This window comes from Ochotona princeps, chromosome 2 (assembly GCF_030435755.1).
Source record: "Ochotona princeps isolate mOchPri1 chromosome 2, mOchPri1.hap1, whole genome shotgun sequence".
Taxonomy (NCBI): domain Eukaryota; kingdom Metazoa; phylum Chordata; class Mammalia; order Lagomorpha; family Ochotonidae; genus Ochotona; species Ochotona princeps.
The window spans coordinates 88,970,203-88,992,085 of record NC_080833.1 but is presented as its reverse complement, the minus strand read 5'-3'; positions in this window follow the sequence as shown (position 1 = coordinate 88,992,085).

Genomic DNA, 21,883 nt, shown 5'->3' with positions numbered 1-21,883 from the left:
ACATTTTCCAGTGATGGTTTTGCTCTTTTTAATTCATAAGGTATATTTCTCACTTCCACATAATTAATTTTCATTTTCTTTCTTTTGCAATGCTTTGGTAAAACTATTTCAATTTATCTTAATCCAGGGGCAGGGAGAGAATTTACCTTATAAGAGTCATATTGGAATATTTAAAAGTTTTACAGGAAAATGGTGAACAGACTCGATATTTTGAATAATAGATACTGTGTGTTCTAAAAGTTTTGCCATAGATCAAATCTAGCAGATGCTTAAAAAAATTTTGGAAATAGTAATTATTTTTCTGTTGTTGGTGAAAAACTCAATAAAAAAATTCAGAAAATTTGCTTATGTTGTTTCCAGTAATGCATGAAGCAGATTTAGCAAAATGATTTTTGTAATTTTTGATCCATCTAAATATTTGATAAGCATTAACTCTTTGATACTTTATTGGAAAACTGAATAGAATATATGCACCTCTTGCATTTATAGATATCAATGGATTGTTCCAAACTGAATGTCTCTGTTTAATAAACATTTAGATAAAAAAACACCATCGTCAGAGCTTCATTACCTCCTTCAAACTCCTTTCCTGTAGTAACCATTTTCAATGGTAACCCGTATCTGGATTTGTAAATTCATATGAATTATTGTGTCCATCTTTCAGTTTTGTTGAACTAGAAGTGTTGTGTTTGAACTGTTAAACTCAATGCTATTTTTCCAAGATTAATATAGCTTCATGACTATCAAACTTAACAGTACAGCAGGTTGTTGTATAATTCAGAAGTTGATATGCCATACGAGTTACCTCAGGGGGTACTACACATTAGTATGGTGTTACTCATTATGATTTATTGTTATTTTGAATATATACATGGAGAATTTGCTAAGGTTATTGTTAATAACATTATTTATTTATTTATTTATTTATTTATTTATTTATTTATTTTTAGATTTATTCATTTTATTACAGCCAGATATACACAGAGGAGGAGAGACAGAGAGGAAGATCTTCCGTCCGATGATTCACTCCCCAAGTGAGCCGCAATGGGCCAATGTGCGCCGATCCGAAGCTGGGAACCTGGAACCTCTTCCGGGTCTCCTACGCGGGTGCAGGGTCCCAATGCACTGGGCCGTCCTCAACTGCTTTCCCAGGCCACAAGCAGGGAGCTGGATGGGAAGTGGAGCTGCCAGGATTAGAACTGGCGCCCATATGGGATCCCAGGGCTTTCAAGGCGAGGACTTTAGCCACTAGGCCACGCCGCCGGGCCCTAATAACATTATTTATTCAGGTAAATTTGAGGCAGTTTTTTCTTCAATCAATCAATCAGTTCTATATCGCTCTTTTGTCTGACTTTTAGGTATTTTCAACTTCAGGAGTTCCTTGCATTCTTTAAATAATAGTTTGACTAATTTCCTTACAAAACCAAAAATATATCTTTGATAAAATATAAATCAATATTATTTATTATTGTCACATAGCACTTGATACGTCTAAGAGATGAGATTTCTAACAACAATTATCCTGAAACCATAGTTTTTGCTGTTTTTCATGCACATGTTTTACTAAAAGTCCTGGCTGATGTTATATGCTAACAATAGTCACGTCTATCACTGAACATTTTTACCTTTCAAACCTCTCACGGTAGAGGTTTACCCTCTACTGAATTTCTATATTTTGAACTAAAATTATTTTTCTTGTGATGGAAGAATTACTTTGGCCTTTGTGGTAGTGAGGCTTTGCTTCTGACAAATCATTCAGTATTTGTTTGCTCCTTAAATGAAATGGTATAGAACCTCTTCCAAATTTCTATTGCAAAGTTACTTTTTAGTCTTTCCCTTACTGTGTTGGAAGTAATGTATCATTGCCTGCAATATTTTTAAGCGTTCCTGTAATTGTATTATTATATTACATTTAACCAATTTGGGGTACACTGAGAAATTTGTATCACTGAATTCAGTCTTTGATTTACAGTTTTAGATACTTGCTTTAAAAGTCACTACTCTCTCTTTATTGCTTTTTTATACTCTCTTAGTATCCCAAATATATGTGCAGAAATTTTTGTATACACCATATATACTTTGGTACTGTTAGTGTTCCATTCTCTCTCTCTGTTTTAGGTTTATTATTATTTAACGTATTTTTGAATTCATAAATCTCGTGTTCTACACATTCAGTATGCTATTAATCCTATCTTTAAATTATTAATGATGATTTTAGAACACCCATCTTATTAATTGATTTAGATTTCAGTATAAGATTAATGAATTTTCCCTTTTTCAAACCTTTTGATTATCTGTTCCTTTTCTCATTAACTTTATAATCAATTACATTTTTCTGCTGAAACAGCTTACAATGTTCTCCAATTTTAGTGAATGTGCCTTTTTCACTAAAGCACATACAATCTGTCTAATGTCCATAATTTTTGAATGACTTATAAGAATAATACAAACTGAAATTATATAGATGATACATTAATAATTGCTTATTTATTTGAAATACAGAGTTATAGAGAGTAAATGAAGGAGAGACAGAAAAAATGAGAAAGAGAGATAGAAAAAGAGATTCATGGGCCCGGCACAGTGGCCTAGCAGCTCAAGTGCTCGCCTAAAACACACTGTGATCTGATATGGGCACTGTCTAATCCCTGCAGCCCCACTTCCCATCCAGCTCCCTGCTTTTTGTCCTGTGAAAGCAGTCAAGGGTTGAAACCCTGCACCAGCGTGGGAGACGCAGAAAAGGCTCCTGGCTTCTGGCTTCGGATCGGCGCAGCTCATGCCGTTGAGGTCACGTGGGGAGTACAAAAGCTGGATCAAGCACAAATCAGGAGCTGAGATCTCCATTTGCATTTCCCACATGGATGGCAGGTGACTAAACCCTTGCGCATCTTCCTGCTGCCTTCTCTGAAGCATTGCCAAGAAGTTGGATAGAAAGTTGAACAGCCAGGACTGGAAGGAGAACTGTATGTTGGCTTGGCATGAGGACTCAAGGTCAGATTGAAGTCTAAATACACCCAGGCTTCTACGATTCTTTTTTTTTTTTATTTTTTTTATTATTTAAAAAAATTTTTTTAAATAATCTTACTTAGTTGATTAGGGTACAAAGGGTCAAGGGCTACAGGGTGAAAGTGGGTAATACCATTGTTTCCACACTAACATTATCATTTTTCCCTGTACCTGGGGTCAGGGGAGAAACAAAGGGGAAAGCCCCTCCCAACCTCCCACCCATCCCAGATCCCCAACGGGAGGCGCGCTCCAAGTGTCCTGCTCAAACAGTTTTGATAGTTCATCAGTTCTGGATTGCTGCCAATCTCTCGGTTCCAATCACAATGAATCCTATTCAGAGTCCACTGGCTGACAGTCTCTTCATGGTTGGGGTTCTAAGATCAGCAGTTCAGTTGGAGGGATCTCCAAAGAAACTTCATCTGAGATGATCCGTACAATTTTTAAGAACTGATGGAGATAGAGCCTTATACTTTAGTAATGTTGATGTTATCCCTTTCACTTTCGTAACTATCAACTTCATATTTAGAAAACCTGTTCCTGGGGAATATGCCAATGTGTTTTAGTTAAAAGCGTGTTCTGGCAGATATTTTCTTTCTTTAAGATTTATTTGTTGGGCACGGTGGGTGAAGTAGCCTCCTGGCTAGAAGTCCTCACCTTGCATGCGCCGCATACCATACAGGAATCCATTTCTAATCCCAGCAACCCTGCTTCCCATCCAGTTCCCTGCCTGTGGCCTGGGAAAGCAGTCGAGGACGGCCCAAAGCCTTGGGACCCTGCACCCATGTGGATGATCCGGAAGAGGCACCTGGCTCCTGGCATTGGATTGGCTCAGCACAGGCCATTGTGGTCACTTGAAGAGTCAAGCATCGGATGGAAAATCTTTCTTTCTGTCTTCCGCCTCTCTGTATATCTGACTTTCCAATAAAAATAAATAAATCTTGAAAAAAAAAAGAATAAGAAACTTTCCATCTGCCACTTTACTTTCCAAATGCCTATAAATCCCAGGGTTGGCCGTAGGACGAAACGAGAGTTCAGGAGCTCCATCCTAGTCTAATCTATCAAATGATTGGCAGATGTCCAGCTGCTTTGCCAGGCATAATAACAACAGCAGAAATTGATTGGAAGCAGGAGAGCTGGCTTAGCATCAACACTCAGATATAGGATGCCAGCATGATACTTGCAGCTTCACCCATTGCGCCCCTATACCAAGACTCTCTGCATATATTGTCTAAAGTATGTTACATCAGGTGATTTCATTTTATATTTCTGAAATATTTAGTTTGGAATCATGCATTTCTCTCAAAACTCAGCAATCATACAGCAGAAGCCTATCAGAATGTCACTTCACCACTTGAGCATCCTATGTCTGTTACTGGATTTCATTAGTTTCACTTTTCCTCAGAAGATATTAGTATAAGTAGATGAAGGAGGGAAGATGAAAGTACACCATTCATCCTGGAAAGATTCCCTACCCTTGGGAATGTTGAATTAATCACACATTAATGTATCAGTTAAAATAGTGAATATCTGATTTTCCATAAATCTACAGTAAATCTGAGCATCTTCATTTAAAAAATAGATCCTTGCTGGTTCTGATATATCTTTTGTCAAGTGCTATGAATTATAAATCAGTTAATACTTCCAAATAATGAAGAGGGTATTAAAATATGATTGCTTAAATAATTATTAAATGTCAATGGAATAAATTATATGAAAGTTTACATAATTTAATAAGTGTAAATTATTATTATCACTTTATTCTTTTTCCCCAGAAATTGATGCCTTCTTTGGATAGTTCGAGATATTGAAATGTTTTATACAGCATTAGGTATTTGTTAGTTTTCTGTAGAACTTTAGCGATTGGGGGATATCAAAATTTTCATGGAAAAATAGTTTTAAAGATAATAAAAATTATGCATATTTTGAATTCAGCATTTTCCTATTTTTTTTTCTTTACTGCAAATTACTTTGGCATTTATATTAGGTTTTTCTTATCTTTTTCGGTGGAAAAATGTCTTGAATTTCTTATGCGTTTTACTAAATTATTTAATAATTTCTATGTTAGGATATACAATTCATTCTTTGTTAGACATTGGACTGTTCCTGGTATGTAAGACTTGCCAGCAATTTCTGTACTTAAACGAGTTGATGATGCAATGGAGGTAATATAGTAAAAGTGAACACACACACACCTATCAATAGTACTGAATATATATTAAAGCAATTCTTTTGAAATGTATTTCTAAGGTGTATTCTGAAAAAATCATAGAAAACCAAGTGAAATTATGATACAATTATACAGAACTTAAAATAAGCAATGCAATATTACAATTATAGATGATAGTGTATATAATGAAAAATAATAATGAACATTGTGCATTATTTTTTGAAGTGCCATATTAAAACACTGCAGGCTGCATGGATTCAACACAAGAAAGGTCTTTCCTCACATATCAAGGGCCTCAAAGTTTGATATGAAAGTGCTGACTTCAACATTCTTACTCATGCTCACAGTTTTCCATTGTACACGTGTTGTCATCACATTGCTCTAGTATTCCAACAGGAATATCATTATTCCTTTCAAAACCCCTCTCTAATTGTGACTTAAATTGTGTACCAAGTGAAAGCTACAGTACACTCACTAATTTGGAGATTTGGAAAAAGGAGATAATGATGTGATTTTGGTTATGTGTTACTTTTTAAGATGGGTATCAAATGCTAAATTTGCATAATATCAAAGTAACAGTTTGGAAAATATTAAGAAATAAGTGGAAGTTATTTTATTTGCAAATGACAGAAACTTTATGCCACTTGACACATATAATAAAATTCATTCTAAAAAGTCATTTTTTTCAAATAATATTATGTATGCTTTGCAATGACGTTGACAATCATGATTCCTGTGTGTACGATTTTAACTCATTTTATTTTTACTTCGTATAGTATGTGGGAAGTTGGTTGTCAAATCAAGAGTCATTGGGAGGAACTATATTTAAGTAAGTATCTAAGAACTCATAATTCATTTAAAGTTTAATATGTCATTTAAAATCTCTGCAATTGAAAAACACAAAGCTCATGGATGCTTTGTATTATTCCCAAGATCTGGTATCGTATAACCATTGACAATAATATATAATATGCTATGTATTCAAGAATAAATGCAAATTACAACTTTGGAAGTGCAGGTCTTCTTTCTTTGCAGCACTGAACATGTTCTCTGATATTCAGTTGATGGACTCTGGGCATAAGCCATAATTACCTTGCATAGTATAAGTGGTCCAAGCTATTGCTATTTAAAATGATGAAACAAACAGTCCAGAAAAACATACAAACTTAGAATCTGAACTTTAAAGATTTTTGATGATGATTCCAAGATGTTAGGCTGAAGAGATGGGTATCCTGTAAATACCAGGCCTGGAAAAAAAATTTCAGAGGCTGCAGAGAAACTGAGTTGGTTCTGACCTTAGTTTCACTCTGTTTATACATTATTATATAATCTCTGAATGTATACTATAATTATCATTATTTGAATTAATAATCAAAGTGGGATACACTTACTAAATATAATCTAGGATTACCTTGACACTTGACACTATGATAAATTTTAAAGTGATTTTACTCTTCCATATACTTGACGTGTTTTTTTTCCTTTTTTTTTTTTCTTTTGGCTATGTTCTTAACTTTTTTTTCCTCTATATATAGTCTAGACTTCGACCTAGATATTTTAAAGATTTTCTCACGCCTTTGATAGTCTGTCTTTAGATTATTCCTCAGTGGTTGGTTCTTTGTGGCATGGTTTTGGATTCATTCTGTGTCATTATTTAAACATTCACATTTTACTCCTCTGCTGTTCCATTTCAAACTACTGTGACATATTATATACTTTTGTCAATTATCCTGCAAGTATGATTATATTCTTTTTAAAATCTTTTTCTATTTATAATATTCCAAACTAATGTATTATTTTCTAAGCTCTATTTTGTATGTTAAAAATTCTGTCAAATGCCATGTTGACTTATTTTGAATGTATATACCATAGTCTCCCTTATTTGATTTTCTTTTGAGTTTCTGTCTCCTTGTTTATATCCTTTGCATATTTTTGCATGTTTTCATTTTTCTCATTAGAGAACCTGATATAGTCAATATAATAACTTAAATTATTCCTCTAATAATTATAAAATTAATCTCACATACAAGTCCTTCTCTGATACTGGCATTCTCTTTTCGTATAGTTCTTTTAAAAAATATTTATTTTATTTTATTAGAAAGATACACAGGTTTTTTGTGTTTCCAGATGAACCTTTGGATCATTGTTTCCAGGTCTGTGAAGAATGTTTTGGGCAATTTGATTGGGATTGCGTTGAATGTATATATTGCTTTTGGCAGTATAGACATTTTAATGATATTGATTTTACCTATCCAGGAGCATGGGATATTACTCCATCTTTCTAGATCTTGTTCAATTTCTTTTTTAAGTAGTTTGTAGTTTTCCTCGAATAGGTCTCCTACATTTTTGGTTAGGTTAATTCCCAGATACTTCATGCTTTCCTTTGTTACTTTGAATGGTATCTTGCTGGTTAGATCTTTTTCCAACTTGGGGCTGTTAGCATACACTATGGCTGTTGATTTTTGTTCATTAATTTTGTACCCTGCCACTCTACCAAACTCTCGTATAAGTTCTAGTAGTCTCTGTGTTGAGCCTTTTGGCTCTTCCATATAAAGAATCATGTCATCTGCATATAGTGAAAGCTTGACTTCTTCATTTCCCATTTGGATTCCTTTGATTTCTTTTTCTTGTCTTATGGCCTCAGCGAGTACCTCTAGAACTATGTTGAATAGCAGCGGAGAAAGCGGACATCCCTGTCTTGTTCCAGATCTCAGTGGGAAGGGTTCCAGTTTTTCTCCATTCAGTATGATGCTGGCATTGGGTTTTGCATATATTGCTTTGATTATGTTGTGGATTTTTCCATCTATGCCTACCTTGGTTAGGGTCTTTAGCAGGAAGTTGTGCTGAATTTTGTCGAAAGCTTTTTCTGCATCTATTGATACTATCATGTGATTCTTGTTTTTCAGTTTTTGGATGTGGTGTATCACATTTATGGATTTGCGAATGTTGAACCATCCCTGCATTCCAGGGATGAATCCTACTTGATCTGGATGAATGATCTGTCTGATGTGTTTTTGAATTCTGTTGGCTAGGATTTTGTTGAGAATCTTAGCATCAATGTTCATCAAAGAGATAGGTCTGTAGTTTTCTTTCTCTGTAGGATCTCTGCCCGGTTTTGGGATTAAGGTAATGTTGGCTTCATAGAATGAGTTTGGAAGGGTTGCTTCCTTTTCTATTGTTTTGAAGAGTTTGTAGAGGATTGGAGTTAGTTCTGTTCGGAATGTTTTGTAGAATTCTGTAGTGAAGCCGTCTGGGCCTGGGCTTTTCTTTGTTGGGAGGTCTTTAATCACTGATTCAATCTCTGCTTCAGTTATGGGTTTGTTCAGGTTGATTGTTGCCTCTGGGCTAAGTTTTGGCAGGTTGTGTGAGTCTAAGAACTTTTCCATTTCTTGGTGGTCTTCTGATTTGTTGGAGTACAGTGCTTTGTAGTAATTTCTGATTATGTTCTTAATGGTTGTAATGTCTGTTGTTATGTTGCCTTTTTCATCTTTGATGCTATTAATTCTTGCTTTCTCTTGTTTTTTCTTTGTCAGACGGGCCAGCGGGGTGTCTATTTTGTTTATCTTTTCAAAAAACCAGCTTTTTGATTCGTTGATTTTGTGTATGGTTTTTTTTATTTCTATCTGGTTGATTTCCTCCCTTGTTTTGATGATTTCTTGTTTCCTGTTGTGTGTGGGGCTCATCTGCTGCTGCTTTTCCAATTCCTGGAGGTGTGTGGTTAGTTCCTGTATTTGGCGACTCTCTTGGGCCTTGACATGAGCTCCAATTGCGATGAGTTTACCCCGTAGCACTGCTTTGGCAGTGTCCCACAAGTTTTGGAATGTTGTGTCAGAGTTTTCATTGGTTTCCATAAATTTTTTGATCTCATCTTTAATTTCTTCCCTGACCCATTGTTCGTTTAATAGCATATTGTTCAGCCTCCAAGAGTTTCTATATTTCCTGGGACATTTTGAATTGCTGATTTCCAGTTTCATTCCGTGGTGGTCTGAGAGGGTACATGGTATGATTCCTATCTTTTTGAAGTTATTTAGATTTGCTTTGTGTCCTATCATGTGGTCGATCCTGGAGAAGGTGCCATGCACTGCTGAAAAAAATGTATAATCTGTGGTCTTAGGATAAAAAATTCTATAAATGTCTACCAAGTCTAGTTGTTCTAATGTTTGTACGAGCTCTGTTGTTTCTTTGTTGAGTTTTTGTTTTGTTGATCTGTCTATAGTTGTTAGTGGGGTGTTAAGATCACCCACTATTATTGTGTGTGTATCTATGTCTCCCCTTAAGTCTGTAAGTAGTTGCTTCACGAAGCTAGGCGCATTGGAATTAGGTGCATATATGTTCACAATTGTAATTACTTCTTGATGGATCAGTCCCTTCACCAATAGCTTCACGAATAGCTAGAACCATTCTCAAGAACAGGAAGTTAGCAGGGGGAATCACAGTTCCGGACCTCTGGACATACTATAGGGCAGTGGTTATCAAAACAGCCTGGTACTGGCACAAAAATAGAGAAGAAGATCAATGGAGCAGAATAGAAACACCAGATGGGAACCCACAGAAATACAGCCAAATAATCTTTGACAAAAAGACAAACGACAACCCAGGCAAATGGGAAGGTCTGTTCAATAAATGCTGTTGGGACAACTGGTTGATAGCCTGCAGAAACAAAAAGATAGACCCACATCTCTCACCATATACTAAGATCAAATCCAAATGGATAAAAGATTTAAACCTACATCCAGAAACCTTCAAACTTTTGGAAGAAAATGTTGGAAACACACTGGAACACTTAGGGGTAGGCCCTCACTTCCTAAAAAAGACTCCAAATGCAGTAGAAATCAAGACCAAAATAAACAATTGGGACCTCATCAAACTAAGAAGCTTCTGTACAGCTAGAGAAACAATCAACAAAGTAAAAAGGCAACCCACAGAATGGGAGAAGATCTTTGCACACGACTTAGGTGATAGAGGGCTGATCTCCAGAATATACAAAGAGCTACAAAACAACCAAAATGTCAAAACAAACAAGCCACTCAAGAAATGGGCACGGGAAATGGGCAAACACTTCACAAAGGAACAAACCCAAATGGCAAATAAACATATGAAAAAATGCTCAAGTTCCCTGGCAATAAGGGAAATCCAAATTAAAACATCAATGAGGTACCACCTAACGCCAGTAAGACTGGCCCACATGAATAAAAGCACCAACAACACTTGTTGGCGAGGTTGCGGGGAAAAGGGAACCCTACTCCACTGCTGGTGGGGCTGCAGGCTGGTACAGCCTCTATGGAAATCAGTATGGAGAACATTCAAACAACTCAAATACAACATACCGTATGACCTGGCAATAGCACTCCTAGGAATATATCCAGAACACTTGTTTTATGAGAAACCAACATGCACTCCTATGCTCATAGCAGCACAATCAGTAATTGCAAAGACATGGAAGCAACCAAAATGCCCATCAACAGAGGATTGGATAAGAAAGCTATGGTTCATCTACTCCATGGAATACTACTCAGCTATTAAACAAAACAAAATGCAGTTCTTTGTGGCCAAATGGGCCAAACTGGAAACCATAATGCTAAGGGAAATGAGCCAATCCCAAAAGGTTAAATACCACATGTTTGCCTTAATTTAAGATGACACGATGTTATGTATAACAAGTTATGTTATGAATGTTATATGTTGTGTATAAACCTAAATTGAAATGTCAATGAGGTGGTCACAGAAGGTGGATAAGAAATCGCATTCACTTTTACCATATTGGTTACTCGTTACTATGTCAATTAATTCCATGGTGATGTAAATTTTTGCTGATGGTATGTTGGAGCTTTTAATTGATCGGGATGATAGTCTGCTGGCTCTGTCTTCAGACCAGAGAGTGTATACCTAAGAAGCCGTTGAACTTATCTGGACAATAAGATGCTGGACTCTATGTTTGGTATATGCTTGCAATGGGGGAATCTCAACTGAACTTGAACTGTGGTTATGCAACAAGGTGGAGGAATCCACCATGGTGGGAGGGTTTGGGGAGGGGTGGGGAGAATCCCAGTACCTATGAAACTGTGTCACATAATACAATGTAATTAATGAATTTAAAATAAAATTAAAAAAAAAAAAAAAGAAAGATACACAGGAAGAAGGAGAGACAGAGAGGAAGATCTTCCGTCTGCTGATTCACTCTCTAAACAGTCACAACAGCTGCACCTGAGCTGATCTGAAGCCATGAGCCTGGAGCTGCTTCCAGGTCTCCCACGAGGTTGCAGGGTCTCAAGTCTTTGGGCCATCCTCCACTGCTTTCCTAGGCCACAAGTAGGGAACGGAATGGGAAGTGGGGACACTGGGATTAAACTGCTGCCCATATGGGATCCTGGTGCGTGCAAGATGAGGAATTTAGTCACTGGGCTACCATGCTGGACCTCATATGGCCCTTTTGTTTTAAGCATGTCTTACGGTTTTGTTGAAAGCAATATTACACATCAGGAAACAATAACACAGATATAGATAAGTAGGTCATTAGCATTATGGTTCATATGTACCTGTCTATTAGTTACATAACATCTGTATGTTTCTGTATCTTTGAATAGCTTATAAATACTTTCATATTCCTGCTTTTTGTGCTTCTTGCTGTCTGAGTTTCAATAAGCATTTTGTATTAAATAGAGTCTTATAGCTCATTTTGAATGCAATGTCACATTGGAACTCTATGGATCTGTTGATGAGGTATAAGTAAGAAGAAGCATTCTACACACAGTCTCTTTTGTCTCCTCTTTTACTGAGTTGGAATCTTTGAGTACAGCCTTTTCATTTAATGAGATTGGAAGGATATGGGAATTTCCAGTTTTCTAATTGATTTTTGCATCGGCAGATAATTCATGAGTAAAGTACTTTTCTCAAAGAATCTTTCCGAAAAGAACAATACATTCTGGGAATGCTTCTTTTCAAACTGATCCTGTTCTAACTTTCCTAGCACCTAAAGATTGCAGGTGATTTTCTCCAGTTTTCACGGTGGGAATCTCTTGGTAAAACTCACAAAAGTGTGTCTTCCTTGTTCTCAGTAATTTAACTTTGTCCATGCTCTATACCTACTAATTTGTCCATCTTGTCAACTACTTCAACCCATTTTTTTCTCATTCAGCTTTGTCCCATAAACAAACATGGTTCTCTATACTTTCCCATATCTCTAGGTATAAAAGCAATGGCCTGTTCCCCCAACTTCAGTTCTCCAATAGATCCAAGAAGGTGTTACTATCATTCACCTTGCTATCCTTTTTGTTTGTTTGTTTTGTTTTCTTGTTTTGAACACAAATCTGACAACTTTCAAATTCATTATTGGAAAGTGAAAGTCAGATTGCATCTATAACCTCCTCAATTTTATAGGACTTATTCCACCAATCTGCTCATTCTCCTAATTTTAAAATGCAAAATATTTCAAAAAATTGTACTTTTGAAAGATACAATTGAAATCTATAATGAGTATGCACTATTTTATTTGTGCCCACCTATGCTAAGGTTAATTTGCAGATTAGTCAAATAAATAATTAGCAATACAAATACATAAGAACGAATTTACTCACTCTCAAAATATTATGTGAGTCAGCTTCAAAATGTTTGAGGAAAACGTATGCTATGAACAAAAGGAGGCAAGAATCTCAAATTTCTGTATTTAATATAATATAATATTATAATGTATATATATTAGCTACATTTTCCACAAACTTATCAAAGTACTTCATAACTTTACATTTGCGTTAAAAAAGTGGTTCTCGGCTTCTGTAGAACATTTGAGTTGTCCTCTTCACCAGTATGTTTGGAGACATTATTTGGACATTATCTGACTGTGATAGTACAGTGACAGTTGATTTGATGATGGTGTTACAGTATTTAAAATTTTGAACTGTTTAGTTCCATTTAAGAGTTTTTTATTGTGGTTTTCTAAGTGAAAACCATGGAACGCAGAACCACAGAATAGGGTGGAAGGAGGGTGGAAATATAAGGAATGCTGTATATCCCCCTGCCCCCGTTTTGGACTGGAACTTACCTCAGGAATAAATCAAAAATTATCAAGGGGATTTATATAATATATCCAGTTTAGCTAACATTTATATTCTTCATATTCTTGCAACAGACTCTAAAGAACATAAAACTAAAGAGTTTGTCTTCTGAAAAAATGTGCCAGAAGGGGAAATGCCTTAGAACTCTGCAGGAAAAAGACTCTATTAAATACTTTTGAACACTAAAGCAGCAGTTAATCTTTGGAGTATTGATCCATGGCTAAATATGTCCTAGTTTAAAAGATATAAGACATAGACTGGCATTATATCAGGAAATGTAAAACTAAGCTTTTTAATAATCCTCCCTAAATAGATGGCTTTGGATGGTATATCAGTCACCGTTTAGTGAGGAAAAAGAAATGGCGCACTAATTTAAACGGGGAAAGGTCAACAAAAAGAAGTATTAACTATAGCAGAGGCCTGAGTTAATGCTTGGTTGACTAAGAAAATAAAAAGAACTCCAAAGCACATAGGGCAAAGCTTAGCTCTTTAACTCACATTGCTGGAGGTGGCAATGCAGAGTCATACAAGGGCAGAGAACTTCTGATTGCCTGCCGAAGTGAGAATCTGGTCTCCAGAACCCGCTGTAAGTCCTGATGCTGCTGCTGAAAAACAGAGTTCATATGCTTTAAAACTCATTCTGTCTGTGTGTCTCTCTTTTTCTCTGGGTGTGTGTGAGTGTGAGAGAGAATGATGGGAGAAATTCTCAAGTAAACTGTTGTTTTTTAGCACTGCTCTCTGCCAAGTCCTAGAGATAATAAATACTATATATATAAAAATAAAAAAAAATATATATATACATATATAAATATATTTCAAGAACCTGGTGGTAAGGAAGGTATTGGAGCTAGCTCAGTCACCAGAGAACAAAGTAAAAGGAAAGCCTTTCATCTGCATTTATTGCAGTGATCTCTACTGACAAAATTTAGCATCACACTAGCTGACAAAGAAAAAAACATATTTAGAGCACCCATATTGCATTCACATAGCAAAAAATGGTGGATTAATTTGGATATCAGAGTCAAAAAAATAAGCAACCTGCATAGAAAAAGGGTTGCACTCACAAATTGGGGATTAAATAATCTATTAACATGCAAAACTCACAGCAGGTTTTAGGTTTTGTTGGAAAGTTGTTCTTCTCATTTAGTTTATTTATTTTTCTCATCAGAGTGAGTCAAACATTACTATCTACAAGATCTCTGTCCTTCAAATGGTCTGCTGCTTAGAGATGCTTCTGGATGTGGATCCAGTTGTTGGCTGCATTTAAAAAAACGAGAGAAACTAAATAGAATAATATTGGTTCGTACACATTCATTTCTCAAGGCCAGCAACTCTCTTTCAAATTAGTAAAACTTTAAGATGATTCAGGAGTGTTATTGTGTGTACCCTCACAGAGCCTCAATGCTGCTCACCTGAGACTAACAGGAACACCTGACTTTATCAGTTTTCTTTAGATCCAACTGATGGCCTTTAATGCCCTGTTTCCTGTTTGGTTCGCATCAGATGCCCAGGGGTGTTAAATCTCAGGGACTAGATAAAGCCCATGGTTGTCAGTCCTAGTCTCACAAACACGCCATGTTGGACCACCAGCTTTGTAAACAAGTACTTAGAAGAAGATGCCCGGATGTCCACAAAAAGGACATTGTCCATCCCCGAAGGGACCCATGAAATGAGGAAGGGGGATATTTCTGAATGCAGAAAGTAGGTACAGAAGATGAGATGAATCTGTATGTCACCAACCCTTAAGGTTAAGGCTCAGAAATCTCTGAGGGTAGAATGATAGCTAACTAGTTAGGTAGTTAGTTAGGTACATAGGTAGGTAGTTAATTCAGGGTCATGGGTTGGAAACCACCCTCTTTCATGTATTTTTCTGCCTATTGTTAAGTGACCTCCTCCTTTGGATATTCTCAGTGAACCAACAGATGAAAAAAATAATCTCTGTTTCTTTCTCTGTAACTCTTACTTTCAGGGAAAAAAATGTAAATCTTACAAGAAAGCTCAAGTTGGAATATGCTGAATTTCATTAAATGAGTAGTGACCAATGTATATTTCACTGTAAAATTCAGAATTTCCTTAGTATTGTGTTGTTCCGTTGTCATAATGTGCCATTAGCTATGTGTTAGAGTTCATGAATTTTATACTAGTGTGACAGAATAATATCAATTATATTACAAGTAGTTAAGGATTTAGGATCTATTTAAAAAAAATTGCAGTTGTTGGAGCCTGGTATTGTGGTGTAACAGGTAAAGCCTCTTCTTGCAATGTCAGCATCCCGTATCAGCAAAGATTTGTGACCTGCGTGTTCTACTTCTAACCAGCCTCCTGCTAATAGGCTGGAGGAACTACAAAGACCAGACTGTTTGATTTCCTTCCAGTCACATGGGAGACCCAGCTGACACTTCTGGTTCCTGGTTTCAGCACTGGTGCAGTGTTGACAAACTCAGCCATCTGGGGTTTGAATCAGTGGAAGAAAGATCTTGGTCTCTCTCTCTCTCTCAATCATAAAAAAGGTGAGGAAGAATACATATACGATTGATCATGGTAGTTTTTTTTGTTTATTTTTTGGGGTTTACTTAAGATTTATTTTGATTTTTCTTTGTAAGGCAGGATTACAGAGTCAATGAGACACATGCACACGCACACACACACACACACACACACACACATACATACACATAGAGCATGAGAGAGAGAGAGAAAGAGAGAGGAAGAGAGGCCTTTCATCTATTGGCTCACTTCCTAAATGGCCAGAGCCAGGTGCGAGGAGCCTGGATCTCCTTCAGGCTCTTATGTAGGTTTAAGAGCCAATCAACTTCAGACATATTCTGTAGTTCCCAGGCCACAAGCAGGGGGCTGGATTGAAGCAAAGCAAAGCGGATTCCATCTGGATCCTATAATTGAATGCCAATTCAAAAAATAGAAGGTTTACCTAGTAGGCCATCGTACCAGCTCTGATAATTGTGCATTTAAAAGCTGCCTGTACCATTTATCTCTCAATACTTTCAGATCTTCAATGCTATTAACAACATCCTAGAAATAATGGAAAATATAAAATCAGGTATTGTCTGGTTCTGTGATCTCTTTAAATCAAAGAATATATTACATCTCTAGTTTCAGTACTGGGCATTCTTGGCTTCTTGGTTACCTTCTTATAACTATATTTAAGAAATATATGAAATCTTGTTAATATTCAAAAATATTAAAATATTATTAATAAAATTGAATTGTTCTTTATTGCAATTATCAAACACATAAACTCTAAAGGCTTAGCCTCTCTCATTTTCTACACTACTTTGCAATAATTGCAAACAATAATAAAGTGATAATAATTGTATTATCACTTATCTAAACTGTCAATAAACCTGAAATACATGGTACTTGAAAACCAAAAATCAAGTATATATATGTCATAATTATTAAAAGAGTAGTGTAGATCAAAATTATCCCTTACCTATATGTTGATGGTTATCTTGCAATGCAGGCAAAATAATTAAATGATCAGGAATCAAGAATCCGAACTTTTCCCATCACCATAATATTGACATAACTATGAACTGCCCAAGGCAACAATATTTATGTATTTCAGGAAAATGTTGCACTCTTGGAACAGAAAAAGAAAACAAACACAAAGAATGACAAGACAGAAGCAACACAACAACAATTTTTAAAAAACACTTTGGTTTGTGTTTGAGAAAATCCCTAAAGATAAATACAATGAATATGTATTCAGATCAAGGAAGCAAGCACTTCATGTGTAAAACAAGCTTGAATCTTAAAGTAGTTTATTGAAAACATTATTGCAATTGTTTTAAAACATCTTAATATGTTACGTATTCTTATCAGTGACAAAGTTGAGATTATAAATTTTCTTTTTTTGGTAACACACTTTCAAGTTACTTTATAGCTAAAGGTGTAATCTTCCACTAAATAGTTTAACAAGTAGAAATTAGAGAAACTGTTTTCCCATAGGAGGGTGAACAAGGGTTGTAGACACTTGCCATGTCTCAAATTGTAGATTTCACTCATATACAATATTTTATTTCTAAATAATCACATTATATTATATATGAAAGTCATAATATTTTGTAATAACAAGTCAATATATATGATATGTGTCTTTTTGGAGTATGGTTGATTTTATTAAGCAAAATGGTCTCCAGTTGAATCCATTTGATTGTAAAAAACAAGATTTCATGTTTCTTTGAACTGTGATCACAAGCACATAATTATGTATGTTATCATTTTGGTGTTATTTCCCAAATCCTCAGACTTGGTTCACTTTACTAATCTATAATATCTTCATGGCATATATAAATATGATATCCATAATCTTCACATTTGAAGAAAATATTTGCAAAATATATGTCTAAAATTATTTTAGGACTTGGGCCTGGTGAAGTAGCCTAGTGGCTCAAGTCCTTGCCTCGCATGTGCCAGTATCTCAGATGGATGCCCGTTCTAATCCCAGCTGTCCCACTTCCCATCCAGCTTCCTGCTTATGGCCTGGGAAAGCAGTCAAGGACTGCCAGGCATTGGGACCCTGCACCCGCTTGGGAGACCCGGAAGAGGATCCTGGCTCCGGATCAGAGCAGTTTCAGTCATTATGGCTGCTTAGGGAGTGAATCAAGGGACTGATGATCTTCCTCTCTGTCTCTCCTTATCTCTGCATATCTGACTTTTAATAAAATAATAAATTAAATCTTTGAAAAATGTATTTTGCAACTCAAATAAAACCACCATAGAAAGATACAATATAAGACTTACAAAATGAAAAAAAAAATTAACACAATATTTCATTACAGTATCTGAATGAATGCCAAATAAAAGATGATCAGAGGCAGGCATTTAGCCTAGCAGATAAGTTATTCATGTGAATACCAGAATACTACACTTAACTCTGGCTCTTGATTCATGTCCCTGGTAATGTAAACCTCAGGAGGCCGTAATAGTGGGAAAAAATGTGCTTCCTGCCACACATGAGAAACACTGAGATACTGGATACTGGGTATGGCATTTCCAGCCATTGCAGCCACCTGAGCAGTGAAGCAGCAAATGACAGACCGATCTTTCTTTCTTTCTTTCTTTCTTTCTTTCTTTCTTTCTTTCTTTCTTTCTTTCTTTCTTTCTTCCTTTCTTTCTTTCTTTCTTTCCTTCTGTTTTTGTCTCATTCCCTACCTCTTAAATCAATTAAAATATTACAAAGTATTCATATGTTTAAATAGTAAAAAAGTGCAGATTAATGCTATGGAAAGGGTCGGAAAGTTAGCTCAGCTATTAAGAGAGTTGTATTTCATACAGAAGTACTTGGACTTGATTCCCTTCAGGTTTTTGCTAATGCAGATCTTCAGAGGTAGAACTATGGCTCCAGCAATCAGCTTCCTGTCATTCATTTTGAAAACCTGGATTCTGGCTCTATTTTTCATGCACCTGTTTTATGCCCATGAATTTTGTTCTAACATTGGTTCAGCCCAACTGTTGTAGGCATTCATGGATTAAAACAACATTTTGAGTAAGTTTGAATAAATGCAAACTAGAGCAATAAATTCTGAAAATACCAAAAGTTAACAAATTAAATTAAATAATTAATCCCAAGGGCTATAAAAGTCATTCTCAAATAACTTCAATCTTACATTTATCATATAATTATAAATCTGTCCCTGAGTATGAAATTGAGTATAAAAATGCATACCCATAAAATTTTTACTTGATTATTGATCAAACTTTTTGTCATAATAGTGTGAAACTGAGAATAATTCAAGTGTCTACCAACAACTGAAAAAAATATGCAATTAATGTTGCTGAATATGTGAATTTGTCCAAACTTTGTGAAAATCAAATTTATTAACTTTATTGAATGAGTCATGTCATAATAAGCCAATGTAAACAACACAATAAATCCAATTAAAATATTGATTATAATGCACATAACAAATTTGCTGACAACATTTTTGCAATTTAGTTAATAAGCTGATTTCCATTCTCTTGGTACTTATTTTACAAGAATGTTTCTGGCTTTAAAAATGTGATTGAAATTTCAGTATTATTTCTCTCACTGTCATTCTTTACTAATTGAATTGTAACCAAATATATTCATCACCCAAAATATTTACTAATTTAAATTCTAAACAGTTTTGAAGCTTTATAAAACCCAAATAACTCAAATATTTTATGACAAATTGCTACTACATCATTTGGGATACATTAGATTAACTCCCAAGTCATAGTTCGGGTTTCTGTGTTCAGCTTAAAGACATTGTTCATGAATCCTTGACAGGGATTACCTCTTCATCATGCGCTGTTTAATCTTTTTGGACTTGCTAGAAGTTGATAATAGATAAATATCTAAATGAATATAACAGTGATACAAATTATCCAAGGGCATCAGAATAACAGCCAGGAGTTCTGAGCAGTCTGCAGAAACAGAACAGTAAACTTCCTTCGGGACTAGGGAGGGGAGCTTTCTCTGGTCCTCCCTTGGTTCCAACTTTGGGTCCCCACCCTCTCTGGCAATGACCATCAAGATTGCTCCAGAAACTCCTCAAAACAAACAAACAAACAAAAAATCTAGAATAGATAGACAGAGAACAACAAGGAAAGGTTAGAAACAGACAGGAAACGGTCAACGTGGATTCACTTATACCTTACTAGGTAGGACACAAAGATTACTTACTCCTCACTAGGGTATTGAAGATTTCTCTGCACACCCCTCCTAAAACTGCTCACCTAAACTGTTGACATATGTGTTGTTAGAGTTATAAGCCAGTCTAGACAACCCAAAAAAAAAGCCAGGTTCAGCAAAATTATGCTTCAATGCTATAAAAAGCTAAATACCACAATGAAAATAGACACAAGACAGCTGAATAGTAATCTATACCCATTTTAAGGTGTATAGAACCCAGTTGCATATAAACTAAAATTGAAATGTCAATGAAGAAGTCACAGGATGTGGTTCTGAACTTGCATTTTTTTTTAACATATTGGTTACTCATTAGTATATCAATTAATTCCATAACGTTATAAATTGTTGTTGATGTTATATCGGGGCTTTTAATTGAACGGGATGATACTCTGCCGGCTCTACCTTCAGACCAGAGATGGTCTCCCCAAGAAACCGTTGAACTTATCTGGACAATAAGATGCTGGACTCTATGCTTGGTATATGCTTGCAATGAAAGCATCTCATGTGAACTTGAACTGTTATACTGCAACAAAGTGGAGGAATCCACCATTGTGGTAGGGTTTGGGGAGCGGTGGGAGGAATCCCAGTACCTATAAAACTGTGTCACATAATGCAATGTAATTAATAATAATAAAAAAAGCAGTACCACCCCAATACATTTTCTTCCTAAAAAAAAGATGTTCGCTTAACATCTTGATTTTTAAACTAGTAGGTTTGAGAGGTAGGTTCTAGAGCAGAGCCTGGTGGGAGAACATTTATGAAAAAAAATTACTCCTAAAGAGAATGTAATTTTGTTACTTAAAAACTGCCTCAGTAATTGCAGTTTTCTCTTCAAAATCTCAATGCTTTTCTGAAAAAAATTTTAGTACAACATTGTTCCAACTAAAAACAAAAATTATCAAAAAAGATCCAAATTAATAACATCAAAATTGAGAAAGGAGAAGGAAGAGATTATAGCAGACAACACAGAAATAAGGCGCCCACCAGGAATTACTACAACCAAATGGAAAATTGAGAAGAAATGTGTAGAATTCTGCTCCTACACACTTTAATAAAACTGTATTATACTTACATAGAAAACAAATACTTGGACATGCGAAGAAATATTTTAAATCAGTAATTAAGGCCCTCCAACAAACAAGAGCCAAGAAATGATAGGTTTTTTGCAGAATTTCATCAAAATGTTTAAGAACTACATTTTTTCCTCAAAGTATTTAAAGCAAGTGAAAGTGATAGAATTCTGACAAAGCCCTTTTTGAGGCCATAATCATCTTATCTAAACAGGAAAATGATACAAGAAAGAAAGAGCTATAGATCAATATCAATGTTGAACATAAATACAAAAATCCTTAACAAAAGACTAGATAATCGAATTTATCAACAAATATAAATGATTATTCATTCAGACCACGTGGGATTTCTCCCTAGTATGAACAAATTTCATTCTTGAACTTTATCATCTATATAAGACTATTTTTCTAAGTTACGAAATTTAAATATCGAATTCTGAGCTTTGCAATAGTCAGTCATTTCAATATTGTTTAGTACTAATAGTTACTAATACTAGTAATATTATTTTTTCCTAATATTGAGGCAAAATTGCTTTATCATAATAGGATTAATGTTAATAATTTTACTTTAAGGCACTGGAAAGAAAACTTCAACATTTAGAAATAACAAAATCTAGATAATTGTTCTGACTGGGTCACCATTTAGTCTTAAGAAAATGTGTCAATTAATTAGGTGCCAGCACCACAGCGTAATGTGTTTAGGCTTCACCTTTAGTGCTTGCATCTCATGCAGGCCCCACTTTGAGTTCTGGCTGCTCCACTTCTAATCCAGCTCGCTGCTGATATGCTGAGAACAGCTTCAAACGAGGCTCAGATCCTTGCACCTCTGCCTGGTGACCCAGAGGAAGGGCCAGACTCCTGGTTTCAGAACTGCTTGGCTCTGACCATTGTGGCCATCTGGGAAGCGAAACAG